Here is a 15,938-nt window from a genome sequence, read left to right as displayed (position 1 = left end):
GAGAGCTTTTAACTTCCCTTTTGTGGAAAAGTTGGCAGAATGTTTTCATGTCCCACATTGTCAACCTTTGAACAAACCAGGCTTTCCTTAATACTTTACAAAAATATACTTAAATTCTCATCCCAGTGTAAAGAGTAACACAAAATTTTATATACAGCTATTGACAACAGGTTTCCTTTATCCAGTTATAAAATATTAAATGGCATAAATACCAACCACATTTGTTATTTCTATGTAAATCTGAAAGAGACTATTATTGCTACAGACAATTTAGTTTATAAAATTTGGAGAACACCAACTTGGTAAAGTACTCTCCTAAGCTTTACATTCAACTAAGTTTAATTTTTAAAGTAAAACTTAGAATCCATCGTGTATAGTAACAATAATCAGAGGACTGCATGGGTTAGCAGTATGAGCAAAAATCAAAAGATAGCCTTAAGTCTTTTATACATTTAGGAAACTGTTAATAATCAGAAATAGACTTAATCAAAGCAAACAGATAAAAGATGGGTCTTCAAATATCAGTGTGGACTTTCTATGTCACATACAATGTATAAAAGAGAGCAGTTATTGGTTACCTTGCCAGTAAACCAGATAAGCTTTCATTTTGTAATCTTTTGCATAACACTTAGAAAAGGCTTATACAAACATAGTTCTCAGATATGCACATATATCTAGTCACATGTATTTAGGTGTCAGCTATATTGTTATAACCTAAAATAACAGTTGTTTGTTTACTTATTTATTTATTTATTTATGTTGCCAGGGATTGAATCCAGGGGTGCTTAACCATTGACCCACCTCCTCAGCCCTTTTTATTTTTTACTTCGAAGCAGGGTCTCACTAAGTTGTTTAGGACCTCACTAAATTTCTGAGTCTGACTTTGAACTTGCAATACTCCTGCCTCAGCCTCCCTAGACTCTGGGATTACAGGTGTGTGTGATCATGCCAGTTAAAATAACAGTTTATTTAACCAGTTATGAAGAAATCATTTAAAAAACTTTAAAGCAGGTACAAACCCCAATTCCTTTAAGACTTGGTTTCCCTAAGTAATAAAACCTAACAGATACAGGAAAATTATCCTGAGAGATAAGAATAGATCAATGTTTCATACTTATTTTCATATGAGTACATTAAAATTTGAATAACTTTGACTGTGTTAATTATAGCCAATGTAATCACAAAACACAAACGTTTTAAGATTTACTTTCCATCCACCTTCTGCAACTTACTTAGACATTCAACAATTTGTTTACTTCCTTAGTTTTGTCCTCTCTTTCATCTTGGACTTTAGCACAAAAATATTACTTTAACATACAAATTACTTTCTCATCCAGAAACATTTCTTTTACGTTCTAATTTTCCATACTAAAATATTTCCTTACCTATAGTTTTCTTTTATCTCTTTTCTAGTTTCAGACCTGTTCTTAAATTCATATTCTGAAACAACCCTTATGAATGTTATCTGTGCATTTAGTTTGCACAAATTTTCATCCCAGGAGAGGGATCAGACACTCTGGCATATACAAAAACTCTGTCTTAAACTTTTTTTCTCCCAGGTTGCATTCAAGGGATTGAAGCACAGGATATTTTTGAGCCTGACTGTCTCCCTTATTATCACAATGCCATTGACTTTTAAGTGAGCTCTCCACTGTAACGTGTACAGAGTCTCCTTTTGAGCCGTTTTCTTACACTGGGAAATACATAGATATTCAGTGAAGGTGGCCCATTCCATCCTTTCCTTCAGACTTTCTTGAATATCCCTTTGCAGAGGCTGACAGCAAAACAGAGGTTGGCCTTCGTTTCTGTTTTTTCCTTTCTGGGTGCAGTTGTTTATCCTGCCAGTCTCCCCATGCATTTAGTTTGATGGGATATAGTCGTAATAAGAAGTGCTTAGCCCCAGTGATGGATATCCTTTGGCCAAATGGGGTGTCCTGTCAGACCTTAATAGGGGACACTATCCCTGTCCCCAGATCATAAACTAACAGTGCTGGAACCTACTTCTGCATATTTTGTGGCTACCACCTTCACTCCCCATGGGCAAAAGGGGCTGGAAGACAGGGCAGAGGCCAGGTTCTCTTTGCCCATTTTTCTACAGCCCAGGCACTTTCCTGGAATGGTTGGATGGATGGATGGATGGATGGATGGATAGATAGATAAATAGAGATTTTTTTTTTCTTTTTTTAAGCCCAAGGGTGCTGTCCCTGACCCACAGTAAGATGATTTGTAGCTTCCTGGGACTGCAGCACTGGGTTGAAAGGATCTAATTTTTTTTTTTACCCTTTCTTCAGGTGTTCTATCCTTGCATGCCAGAGGCAATGCCTTTTTGCATTCTTAACTTAATTTCTGCCTGTTTAGATTCCTTATGCAACCGCATAGATGTCTGTACATACAGAATCTCTTCCTCTACTTTATCTCTGACAGATCAACTTCAACTGCAAGATCATATGATAATCCAGAAAACCATTCAATGGCCAGATTGTGTTACAGTCAAGCATCTTTCTCTTAGACAGGCAGATACCTACAGATGGCCCATTCAGCTAAAATTTTTCTTCTCTAGAGACTACCATTAGGAACAATGTAGCATGGCCCATGTCTTAAAGGGCCAGTAACAGATATCAAAAACACAAGAGACAGCCAAGAGAGAATCACTGAATCCAGGGCTGACAGTTGGGAACCTTTAAACCAGAAAGACCTGTTTATGCAAACTTCTTCCACTTATTTTGCCTCTTACAGACCAACTCCAACTGCAAGATCGTATAATCAGAAAGCTATTCAAAAGCCAGGTGGTTATAGTATTATCTTTTTCTTAGACAAATATATATACACATTCCTTTCAACTTACTTTACCTCTGATAGACCAACTCCAATTGCAAGATTGTACAAAAAAGAAACAGACAACCAGAAAGAATCCCTAAAACCATGGCCATCAGATGGGAACCTTTAAAACAAACCAGCCAAGATCTTTCCCTAGAGACCACCTACAGGATTGACACAGTATTGCCCATGTCTTAAAAGGGTGCTAATAGATACTAACAAAAACACAGAGAAGACAACAAGAGGGAATCCCCAAACCCAAGGCCAGTGGACAGATGAGAACCTAGAACACACCAGAAGAGAGTAAATATTCCTAGGTTCTTGACTCCTGTTTAACCATGACTCCTACACCAGTGGTGCCACAGATGTCCCCTCAAAGAGGGATCCCACCTGTGAAATCAAGGTGTTGCCAAAGCTCTGTCCTTGTCCCCCATGCCAATCCATTAACGAGGACATGGTTTTGAGAAAAAGGAAAAAGAAGGCTTATGGCTTTGCTAACAAAGGAGAAACACAGGGGACTCCTGAACCCAAAGGCTGTGATTCTGCTCATCCACAGGGACAATAGACTCAGGGCTGGGGCTGGGGCTCAGTGGACTTTTATAGAGGTGATTCAGAGAAAATGAGATTAAGAAGGAGAGATCAGGGAGAAGTTTAGGGAAAAGAAGATTGGGAAAAAGAAAAAAAAAAGCATGTAAGTTTCAAAGCCATCAATCGAATCCCTATTACAAAGGGTCTCAGTGTTAGGCAGTAGCTCCCAATGAGCAGTGAACTGCATGGCAAGGTCACAGGTGCTCTTTAAATTACCTTAGAGTCTTATTTAAACTACTTTCAGAGTAGCAAGAAAGCAAAGGGTGGTAGTTAACTTGCAGAAAATAAACGGAAGCAAAGGAGCCACTGGAAAAGTTGCATAATAGAAAAGAATTAATGAGACTAATTCTTGACAGGATTAATGGCACTAATTGAGATTGGTGTGAAGCTAGGAACTATGGCTATAGGTGCCTCCATCTGTCTGGGAAAGAGGTTTCCTTTAGTAGTGCAGGTGCACTAAGGTAACTTCTGACCAGCTATTGACCCCAGCGCCTACATTAACATGGGATTGACTTGTAGATGAAGCCCCCCTAAGCAGGATGGCCACCATGACAGTTTTGGAGAGGACCAACTAACACCAAAAATGCCACTGCCCCACGTGAAAGAGAAGTTGAACACCTGATTGGCAAAGAGGGCAGAAGATGGTCCCCAGTTCTGCTGGTAAACAGCACGCAGTAATGAACCTGCAGACAGCATTGTCTCCTTGGTTGTTCTCTGTTTGGAGCCGGACCCCTGTCTCTTGAGAGCGCTCTCTGTGAAGGGAAAGTGAGGAAAGAGAGACGGTTCAGCGAGAAATGAAAGCCGGAGACCAGGCAGAGGTACACACAGAGTTTATTTGTCAGAGCTGACAAATGGAGGCCATCTGTCTACAGGAGAGAGAGGCAAAACAGGCTTGGCTTCTAGGACTTTTATGGGTCAAAGGCAGGAATCAGAGGTTGGTGGGTCCTAATGTAGGCAGTAAGGGTTGGGTTGGTATAAAGGATTGGTGAGTCTTTCTCAGAAACACCCTTGGGTGGGAAAGTGAAAGTTTTTCCTTAAAATAGCGGCTGTCATTTAAGATGGCCGTCCAGATGCTAAGTAAGGACCTTATACTACATCCAGGACTTGAAAACCTAATGAAGGGGACTGTGGCTCAGGGGTAGAGTGCTTGCCTGGCAGGGTAGGCCCTGGTGTTCGATATCCAGCACCAGGAAAAAAAAAAAAGTAATGAAGATTTTTAAATTATTCCTTGTGATATTCCTATTCTCCCACGAAGACACCTAATTGGAAAAGATATACATTTGTTCAGGACATCAGAACCACAAATGTGTGGTTTAAATGCTAATGAGGAGCTACTCTCTCATCAGACGAATCAACATATTTTAGGGAAAGAAACCTGACACAGAGTTTGAAATCATGGCCACCAGAATCTTGATAAGTTAATTACAACCCCTCAAACATTAATAAGATGTGAATTAGTATTAATTCTAGATGATAACGGTCTATCCTCCAATTCAAGCTGAAGAATGACCAGTGGCGGTGGGAGAAGGTAATTGAGATCATTTACATTCACATGAACAATCAGGACTGACAGGAACAGCACCAGTGTCAATAGGATTTAACAACTTTTCCAGGAAATTGTTGCCCAGGAGCACTGGGCTCTAAGCCCTAAATGTTTTTGTTGTGAAATTCCTATAAGCCAATTTTTTTAGGCAAACAATTTGCTCATCTAGGCAGTTTGCTTTTCAAATGACATTATTTATCAAGCCTTACCTGAAGACTCTTTCCTTTCTGCATCCACTAACCCTAAATTATCATGTCACAACCTTTGCCTCATCCCAATCAGCTTTAATGGTTTTTAACCATTTGACACTAGAATCCCAAACCTTATAAATATCCTTTCATGTTGCCAGGTGGAATAATACTTACTGGTTCCTCCTTTTGGAGGGCAGGTTAGAACCTGAAGGGGGTTCCAATACCCAGATTGCTCCTAGGAGCCAGAATTGCTGGGCAGTCAGAAACAATAGACTCAGGGCTAGGGCTGGGGCTGGGGCTCAGTGGTAGAGCACTCGCCTAGCACGTGTGAAGCCTGGGTTCGATCCTCAACACCACATAAAAATAAATAAGTAAAATAAAGGTATTGTGTTCAACTACAACTAAAATAAATAAATAAATATTTTTAAAAAAAGAAAGAAAGAAAGAAAAGAAAAGAAACAATAGACTCAGCTCCAGAGGGCCACACTGTAGGGTCTTGTCCTTGCCTGAGGTCTTGGAAAAGCACCAAGGCTATTGGTTTCTGATCCTTTCATCAGGTCCAGGCCCACGGCTTTGAGTGAAGGGGCTCAGGTGGGTGGAAGATATGAATAAAGATGATTTCTGCTGTTAAAAACAAAAATAAAACCCTTCCCCAACATCCCATGTGGAGACTACTAATATTCTGTCCAAGTGGTGTTGTCCATTTCTGTGGTAGGTCTAATAAACTTGGTACAGCTTAGAGGTTTCCTGGTGATCTTTGTGTTAGCAATAGAAAAGCAACTATTCAAAATCTGATGATATGTTAGGCGTGGTGGTGCACACCTGTGATCCCAGCAGCTCTGGAGGCTAAGGCAGGAGTATGGAGAGTTCAAAGCCAGCCTCAGCAAAAGCAAGGTGCGAAGCGACTCCGTGAGACCCTTTCTCTAAATAATATATAAAATAGAGCTGGGGATGTGGCTCAATGGTTGACCGCCCCTGAGTTCGATCCTCAGTACCCCAAAAAATAAGTCTGATGATTTTCCTCCTTTAAATAATAATGAACAAGATAGAATAGTTAGTGGACCCCAGTTAAATTCTTTGTTTTTGTTTTGTTTTTTAAATAATGTAAAGGCCACTCCTTGAAGTTAACTTGCAGGAACATTCTAAATAGTCAGGCAACTCCTCTGTCCCAGGGCTGTCAGGAAAGGAGGAGGGTCACACCTGAGTGAGGGCTATAGACACAAGGCTGAACCTATAGCCTTGGTGCTTTTCCAAGACCTCATTAGCATAGATATTAATCAATGCCCCTACCCAGTAGCTATAGAAACCCCTACCTATACTATTATACTTAAATGGCAGCCCTATAGTTTTCCCTGTCACCCTGCAGGAGTTCCATCTTTTTTCTTCTCACTTAAATAAATCCTATTCTTTTATGCTTGCTCTTCCTCATCTGTGGTTTTCATTCTTCAAATCTGTGAGACAAGATCCTGAAATTGGTGGTGAATTGCTGGGGTCTGCTGCAACACTGAAGGGCACAGTCTTCTATTAAAAACTATAACTTGCCAGGCTCAGTGGCCCATGCCTATAATCCCAGCGGCTCAGGAGGCTGAAGCAGGAGGATCGTGAGTTCAAAGCCAGCCTCAGCAAGAGTGAGGCACTAAGCAACTCAGTGAGACCTTGTCTCTAAATAAAATACAAAATAAGGCTGGGGATGTGGCTCAGTGGTTGAGTGCTCCTGAGTTCAATCCCTGGTGCCAAACAAAAACAAAAACAAACCTATAATGTGGGAGACCAACCTAGAACGTGACTGAGTTAACTCCCCTCCCCTGCTGGGCAATGTGGCATCAGGCACCCACTGCTGCTAGACTGCCCTGCTCTTCTAGGGTTCGAGTAACTGTGTCTTCGTGAATGGGTGTGTCTTGCTACAGCCCCATGGATGGAGCTATGCTCACCTGTTCTTTTGTAGTATAACCCCTTGCCCTGTTTAGGATAGAATCTTCCATGGAAGTGCCTTGTGTGTGTCCCCTTCTCTTATTGTGCCCTTGGGTGTGGCCTACCCAGGTGTCAGTCAACCTGATGACAGTGGACATCATGAAGATAGACTCGGCCCCCTGAAACCTGACCCCTTGCCTCATTTGAATAGCTTCTCCTCAATAAAAGGGGTCAGCGTGTGCTCCTCCTGTGGACCCTTAAGGTCAGAGGAGCCATCACAGAGACCCCAAAGAAAAAGGTATTTATGTCTCTTGTGTGGTTATTTTGTGCATCCCAGTCAGCCCAGTTCAATTGGAATGACCCCTGAGCCTTTTAGTCTGGAGAACAGAAACCCAGCACTATAACTCACAGGGCGAGGTGGCTCATGCCTGTAATCCCAATGGCTCAGGAGGCTGAGATAGGAGGATTGAGAGTTCAAAGCCTGCCTCAGCAATTTAGTGAAGTGCTAAGCAACTCAGTAAGACCCTGTCTCTAAATAAAATACAAAAATGGGCTGGCGATGTGGCTCAGTGGTTAAGAGCCTCTCAGTTCAATCCCTGTAACTCACCACTTGACAGTAGTAGAGAAGAATCTGTTTTGCTAACACAAAACAGGCTTTCTCTGCTGCAGAGACCTACAGTTTAGAAGAACCCACCTGCCAGCAGAGGCAGATAATCTAGTTTGGTCTTAAACTCTGATTTCAATAGGTTTAAAATAACTTTGTTGTTTCTTTTCATGCTGACTGAAAAAGAAAATGGATGTTATTCAAACCCTATCAAATTGCAAAATAACCTTTCTTTGTCCACCCCTTCATCCTGGCCTGGGCCCCTCTTCTTGGGGACCTGTCATTGGTCATCAACTGATTCACTCTTCGAGGAGTCAGCCAAGTCTGCACACTTCTCGACCCTACACTAATGGTTTTATTGTTGCTTATCGTTATGCTTTGAAACATAACCAAGGGCTTTGCAATCACACCGAAAATCCCAAACTCCTCACAAAGCCTACACTGCAGAAAGTATAGGAAAGCAGGAAACACCTTCCCCCAAATCAGGTGGACTTAGGGCTTGCTCTAAGAGTCCAAGGAGGGTCTTTTCTGCCCATCTCTTACTGCAGGACTACAGGGCACCCCACTGCAAGCCCAATAAAAGGGAGGCACTGCATTAGTGAGGGTTTCAAATAACTTCTGCACCTTACCTCTCTGCACAAGTGCACCCGAGGGCCAAGGGCCTCCCAGCTTGTAGACACTCTGGGTGCCACAGAGCCCGGCACTGAGGGTAACTCGAGGTTAACACCTTCAGCCTCGATGGACTCCGGACACTGGGACAGGCAGACAAGGCACGGGTTGGGTCCCTCAAGCAAGTTGAAGAAAGGGTGGAGGTGGGGCGTGGACACCCCTCCGGGGTTGCGGGGACAAGGGCCAATCCCTTGGTTGGGGGGCCTCTGCCTGTTGGCAGGCTGGAGGTCCGCAACACCCCACAGAAACGCACGTCCACGGTGACGCACAGAGGCGGGGTGGCCCAGGAGGTCGGGGAACTCTGCACCAACACGGGAAGACCGGGAAGATCCGCCTTTGGATCCCCAAGGCCTCAGCCTAGCACCCGCGTCTGCACCTGCATGCGGCTCCCCGGTCAACCCAGTCAGGGGGCCTGCGGGTCAGAGCCGGCCCACAGGGGACCCGCCTGGCTACTCCACTGCCCACTAGCCTCCCGGCTCCACCAGGATCGCTGTTGCCCCCTGAAGTGCAGCCTGTGAACACCCACGGCCACAGGCGCGTGTCCTCTAGATGCCCTTAGGTCTCCTGCAGGCTCCGTGGCTCCCCCACCCTACACAGGAAGAGGGTCTGGGTTCAAGTGACAGAGGGAAGAAGAAGGATGATCTCATGTGTCTGTTGTAGGGACAAACGAGGCAAGGCACCGAAGACAGCAGGAAACAGTTTTATTTGGCTGCAGCCAGGTTCAGAGGGCACAGCCTTTGCTGTAATCAATCAATCCCTTGAACCCCGAGTTCAGGGAGTTTCAGAGTTTTATACCCAGTGTGTAAGGGGAGGGTCTCAGAAGTTCACAGTCTGCAGAAGTTCACGTAAAAGCAGCTTTTTCTTTCACTGTTTTGGGCAAGTTAACTCTTCAAGGACAACACCTGAGAAGGGGAGAGCTTTTTCTTCCTTTTCTTTCCTCCCCTGCCAGCTGTTACCATGGAGCCCATTTGTAACTTATCTTAAAAAAATGTAGACATCTCTGTGAAGCTCAGCTCAAGGCCAGAGGCCTTGTTTGCACATTTCTTCAAAGTACTATACGGGATACATTTGTGAAAACTAGTAAGGGGGTGTGCAGCACCTGGAGTGCTGGTATCTTCTCGACCAGTGGCCAAGTAAACAGGGCAACAAGAAAATAGGAAGTTTATCTACAATGGACTCTTTTGCTGACAGTCCTAAAATCAGCCATGGTGAAGAGGGATTTTCTGTGGAGAAAGGGGGTGCCACTTCAATGTGTCCTCTTTCTGTAGGTTTACTTACTTTATTTTTTTAATATTAATTTTTTAGTTGTAGTTGGACACAATATCTTTATTTTATTTAAATATTTATTTTTATGTGGTGCTGAGGATCGAACCCAGGACCCCCCTCCCCCCGAACCCAGGACCCCCCTCCCCCCACATGTGCTAGGCGAGCGCTCCACCGCTGAGCCACAACTGCAGCCCACAGTTGTACACTTTCTGTTTAGAATACAGCCCCTGCCACTGCAACTTGTGTTTTAAATGAACATGTTTCTTTCCCTTCCTGTCTCCCTACTCCTGCCTAATCTCAGGGGAAACAGGATTACCTCCCCCACCACCCCCCTTTTTAGACAGAGTTATCTGTCCCTGAGTAACACCCACCATAAAAGTGAAGTAATGCAGACTTTGAGGATGGTACCAGAAGATCACAGATAGTACTGTCTTCCGAATTAACAATTGAATTGCAACTCCGAAGAGAACACGTGGAATGTAGCCTTTGAGTCACCTCTATAAAAGCCCCACCCCTCTTAGACCTGCTGATGGGTAGGTAGAATCACAGCCTCTGGGACTCCTTTTTCTCAGAACGGTATCCTCCTTACTGGATTGGCATTGGGGACAAGGACCAAGAGTTTGGTAAAATTCTGAATAAATCTGAATAAAGTACAAGGAGCACTCACTTGGGCACCACCTGTACTAAAATTGGACTGATACAGAGAAGATTAGCACCATATGCAGAGGCTGACTCACACAATGTGTGTGTGTGTGTGGGGGGGTGCTTGAGGAAGTTCATCGGAGAAAGGGGGACCAGGGAGGGAGGAGGGATGGGAATGGGAAAGACAGTAGAATAAATCAGACATAATGTTCCTATGCTCATATATGAATACATGACCCGTGTAACTCCACATCATACACAACTACAAGAATGGGAAGTTATACTCCATGTATGTATGTCAAAATGTAGGTCAAAATACATTCTACTGTCATGTATAATTAAAAACAACAACAAGGCGCTGGGATTGTGGCTCAGTGGTAGAGCACTTGTCTAGTACTCATGTCACTGGGTTTGATCCCCAACACCACATTTAAAATAAATAAATAAACAAAAAAAGTAATGATATTTTTTAAAAAAAGAAAGAAAGAAAGAAAGAAAAACAACAATAAAAGTATAAGGAGAGGAATCCCTGGGAGTAACCGTCCAACTGGGGATTGGGGTGGGGAGAGGAGGGAGAATATCTCAGGGACAGCAATTACCAACAGAACTAGGAGAGCTATTGCCGGCGCTGCCAACACAGGTAACCCCAGACCCTCTATTGGGTGCAAGGGTACAACCACTCCCCACTCCACAGACACTTCCCCTGTCTGCCTCAACGCCTGCTCATCTACACAAACCAAACACCCACCCTGTCCCAACTGTCGGGCTACGCTCTCCTATGTCATTCCTGCTCATCTACTAAAGGACAAAGCTCTGCAATTGCAGCTAATTTTTAATGTGCATTTAATTAAAAGCTTTTTCTGGAAAGATCGTTTGATATGTACGCATTAGCATCTCAATGTTTAAAAATTCAGCAATTAAAAGCAGACTTTCATTGTTGCTGGCTGCTCAGAAGGGTAGAAACTACCAACTAAGGCAGTACAGTTTATCATGAAGCATTTACAATATAAAACTGTACCACCTATAGGCCCTGCAATAAAATACATCAAAGAGTTACTAGAATTCTCCAAAGAGTTTAGATTCTCCTGTTTTGAAAATGGCTGCAACATTGCAAAGCAAATAGTTACAGGTTTAACAATAGAAATTAAATTTAAAGATGACTGCCTTTTATAGAAAAGAACACTTTTCATATGATTTACAGAATGAACAAATTATTAATGAGAAAGACAAGTTTAATATTAATTTCTTTTTGTAATTGAAGATATAGTGATAGACTGCATAAACAGGAGTTTCCAATGTTATACAAGCCATGAAACCACTTTCCGTGGTTGTATGAGATTATACAAGGTAACATGTCAGAGGAATTGCTCACATACAGCACTGTATAAATTTACTCTTAAAATTAAATTCAGGATAGTCATGATGGCAAGTTCAAGGTCAGCCTGGACAACCTAGCAAGACCCTGTCTCAAAATAAAAAATTTAAAAAGGTCTGGAGACTCTGCATATGCAACCAGAAAAATGAAAAGTTGTGTTCCATCTGTGTACAATGAGTTGCAATGCATTCTGCTATCGTATATAACTAATTGGAACAAATGAAAAAAAAGGGGGGGGGTATGGAGGTGTAGTTCAATGCTACAGGGCCATGAGTTCAATCCCCAATACCAGAAAAAAAAATCTTTTCTTTTTAAGAAAAAAACAGATATTCCTTCAAAGAAAATATACATACTTGTAATAGAGGAAACACATTCCTCCTCAGAGTGGATCTCTTCTCAGAAGGAAGAATAAAACGTACCCAAGAAACAGGGACACAGAGAAGACTCTGAACAGGCCTTGCTAGTTAAGTATCTTCAAGTTTATTACCAATAGGTCATATGTCCAATCATACTTCCCCACAACTGTCCACTCTGCAGCAAACATGTGTTAGAGTCTGTAAACAAGTCAGGATGGCGCCTGGTATTTTGCCAGGGGGAGTGGTTTGTGAGGTGGCGCCAGCGAGCCATTAAGTGTGGAGATTCCTTATTGGTTGACTGCTGTATCTAGTTTATGTTAATTAAGATAAGCTGTGTGGAATGTATATATACTCCTCCTGTCCTACAATAAATGGCTCCCACTCCTGCTGTATCAATCTACACAAGTTCCTCGTCACCTCCCCGCCACCCCCCCCCCCCGCCCCGGTTATTGTGCTGCAGCCGGACTGCGGCAAACATGGGTTCCCCTGTTTGTTTCTTTGGATCTTATTTCTGAAGACTCCCTTGTTATGCAAAACTTACATTAAAGTGTTTGTATGTTTTTCTCTTGCTAGTCTCTTTTGTTATAGGTGCTTCAGGCCCCAGCACTAAAATAAGAGGGTAGAGAAAGTTTTTCTTCCCCTACAGAAGCATAATTCACAATAACCAAAAGGTGGAAACAATCCAAGTATCCAACTACAGAAGATTGAATAAACAAAATGTATCCAATACAACAGAATATTATTCAGCCATAAAAAGAAACGAAGTATTGATACATGCTACAACATATATGAACCAAGAAAATATTACTGCTAGGGCTGGGGTATGGCTTGCCCAATGCACTGGAGGCCCTGGGTTTGATCCCTAGCACTACATATTGAAAATAAAACATTACACTAAGTATTTGTGGTGGGGGGAGACAAAAAGGTCACATTGTATGATTCTGTTTACATGAGCATTCCGTGTAGGTAAATCCATGGAGGTACACAGTCAACTAGTGACTGACAAGAGCTGGGTGGGGCAGGGGAATGGGAAATGACTGCTTACAGGGTGTGGGGTTACCTTTCAGGATAGCAACAATGTCTTGGAACAGCTGGGTATCCTCAGCAATTTAGCAAGACCCTGCCTCAAAAAATAAAAATAAAAAGGACTGGTCTTTTGTCTTGGAACTAGATACAGATAATGGTTGCACATGATGAATGTGATCAATGCTGCTCAAGTATACACTTTAAAATGATTAACGGTTAATTTTAGATGATGTAAATCTTCTCTCAATGAAAAATTAAATTCATCAATGATGGAACATAAATACTGTCCCTTTTTTGATATTTATTTTTTAGTTATAGGTGGACACAATATCTTCATTTTATTTTTATGTGGTGCTAAGGATTAAACCCAGTGCCTCATGCATGCTGGGCAAACATTCTACCTCTGAGTCGCAACCCCAAACCAATTTCTACCTCTATTTGCAGCTATAAACTCTGAGCATTATATATAAAACAAACACAAAAAGATTCTGAAAGGTGAAGAAAATAAAGCAGATCAGTTAGAGGCCTCAGCACCCAAGGACTGACATAGTGGTGAGTTCCCTGTGTTTTCTTTCTGCCTCTATATGCCATTTTGGATGCTGGAGAACCCAGCAACCCCAAGATGCCAATAGGTACAGATAAAAGAAAAGCCCAAAGAAAAAAGTTTGCTCCCTGTTGCCAAGGGACCAGGAAAGCAGCAACCTAGCAAGACAAACCTTTTAGAAAACAACTACCCTACCAACACCAAAGAAAAACAGCAGCCTTAGCCATTCCTACTGCCAAAGGCTGTGGGGAACCGGACATTCCCCCTCACCAGCCTATCATGTGGTACCCCAACCTCCCTGTAAGGGTGCTCTCAGAGATGACCAAGTGGGGACCTGGCACTCTCACTGGAATCAGTGGAGACCCCGTGGGGAAGCTGGACTCCCATCCTTCCTACCTGGAGATAACAAGGTACCTCTCATTCTTTGCTAGGGTGGTGTCCATGGACACCAAGGGGAGAGTTAGAATCTTTTCTGCTGCCCAGTGGTTATGAAGGCACATGGGGAGCAGGGCTCGCATCTCAAATCCTCCAGTCAGGGTTTTATCAGCAGAGACCTGGTGAGGATCCCGTAATCCCCCTACCCCAGCTGCAACTAGGAGCCCCTTTCCCAGCCTGCATGTCAGCGAGTCTAAGAACCTGGACTTCCACTGGAAAAAACAAAGAGGCACTTTCCTCTCTCCACTATATCAGAGGAGGTCTGCTAAAGCAGAAGATTTAAATACTCCCAACGTCTTGCAACATCATACCCAAACATCCATGTTTATTTTCTTTTCTTATTTTTCTTCTTCTTCTTCTTCTTCTTCTTCTTTTTTTGGTACTGAGGATTGAACCACTGAGCCATATCCCCAGCCCTTTTTTTCATATTTTATTTAGAGTCAGGGTCTTTCTGAGTTGCTTAGGGCCTCTCGCTAAGTTACTGAGGCTGGCTTTGAACTCTCCATCCTTCTGCCTCAGCCTCCCAAGGCGCTGGGACTACAGGTGTGCAACAGCACTCCCGGCCAAATGCCCATGTTTCAATCAAAATTGTTTCATACTGCTAGGCACAGTGGCACATCCCTACATCCCCATAATCTCAATGACTCAAGAGACTAAGTCAGGAGGACTGCAATTTTGAGGCCAGCCTCAGCAACTTAGGGAGACACTGACTCAAAAATAAAAAGTACTGGGGAGGTAGCTTAGTGGTAAAGCACCCCTGGGCTCAATCCCTACTACCAAAAAAAAAAAAAAAATTACTCATGCCACCATCAAAGCTGGCCTATCCCAGTGGAAAGTCAAGGCCCCTCCTTGTATGACCTCAGTGGGCACAGGAAACAAGCAAGCACAGTGAACTGATCTCAACTGATATGGTCTCCATGGACACCTGGTCCACTTTAATACAAGCATATAACAACCCATCATGGGTAAACTTTAAGTAAGCATTTTTTTAAAAATCACTCATTCTAAGAATATCAAAATTCTCAACATGAATGAGACCAACCAACAAAACCTACACTTTGATGATACAGATGTTAAAATTATCTGTCAAAAGCTTCTCGGCTTTGTTTCCTGTAGTGCTGGAATCAAACCCTGGGACTTGGTGCATGTCAAGTAGGTGTTCTGTCACTGAGCCACGTCCCCAACCCTGACAATGGTTTTTGTTGTTGTTTTGTTTGCTTTTTGTTTTTTGTGGTACTGAGGATTAATCCAGAGGAGGGTTTTTATTTTGTTTTGTTTGGTTTGGTACTGGGGTTTGAACCCAGGCGTACTTAACCATTGAGCCACATCCTCTTTATATTTTACTTAGAGACAGGGTCTCACTGAGTTGCTTAGGGAGGCTGCCTTTTAACTCGTTGACCCTCCTAGAGCCTCAGCCTCCTCAGCCACTAGATTTACAGGCACGCATGACGATGCCCAGCTCAAGAGGACTTTAAACACTGAGCTATATCCCTAGTCCTTTTTTATTTTGTATGTTTGAGACAGAGTCTTGCTAGGTTGCCCAGGATGGCCTTGAAGTTGTGATCTTCCTGCCTCAGCCTCCCCAGTGGTAGAGTTACCTACATGGGCCACATGCACAGTTAGAACTTTTTTTTTTTTTGTAGTTGTAGATGTATTTGTTTATTTTTTTTTTTTTTAAATAATTTTAATATTTATTTTTTAGTTTTTTTGGCGGACACAACATCTTTGTTTGTATGTGGTGCTGAGGATTGAACCCGGGCCGCACGCATGCCAGGCGAGCGCGCTATCGCTTGAGCCACATCCCCAGCCCATATTTGTTTATTTTTATGTGGTGCTGAGGATCGAGCCCAGTGCCTCCCACATGCAAGGCAAGAGCTCTGCCACTGAGCCACACAGCCCCAGCCCCAGAATGGGTTTTAATGCAGCCATCATAAGCATTTCAATGAGTAATTGTGAACACACTGGAAACCA

Source organism: Marmota monax, unplaced genomic scaffold (genome assembly GCF_021218885.2).
Source record: "Marmota monax isolate L192 unplaced genomic scaffold, Marmota_monax_Labrador192_F-V1.1 WCK01_AAM20220418_F8-fsc00087, whole genome shotgun sequence".
Taxonomy (NCBI): domain Eukaryota; kingdom Metazoa; phylum Chordata; class Mammalia; order Rodentia; family Sciuridae; genus Marmota; species Marmota monax.
The sequence above is the reverse complement of the archived record's forward strand: the minus strand, read 5'-3'. Positions refer to the sequence as shown.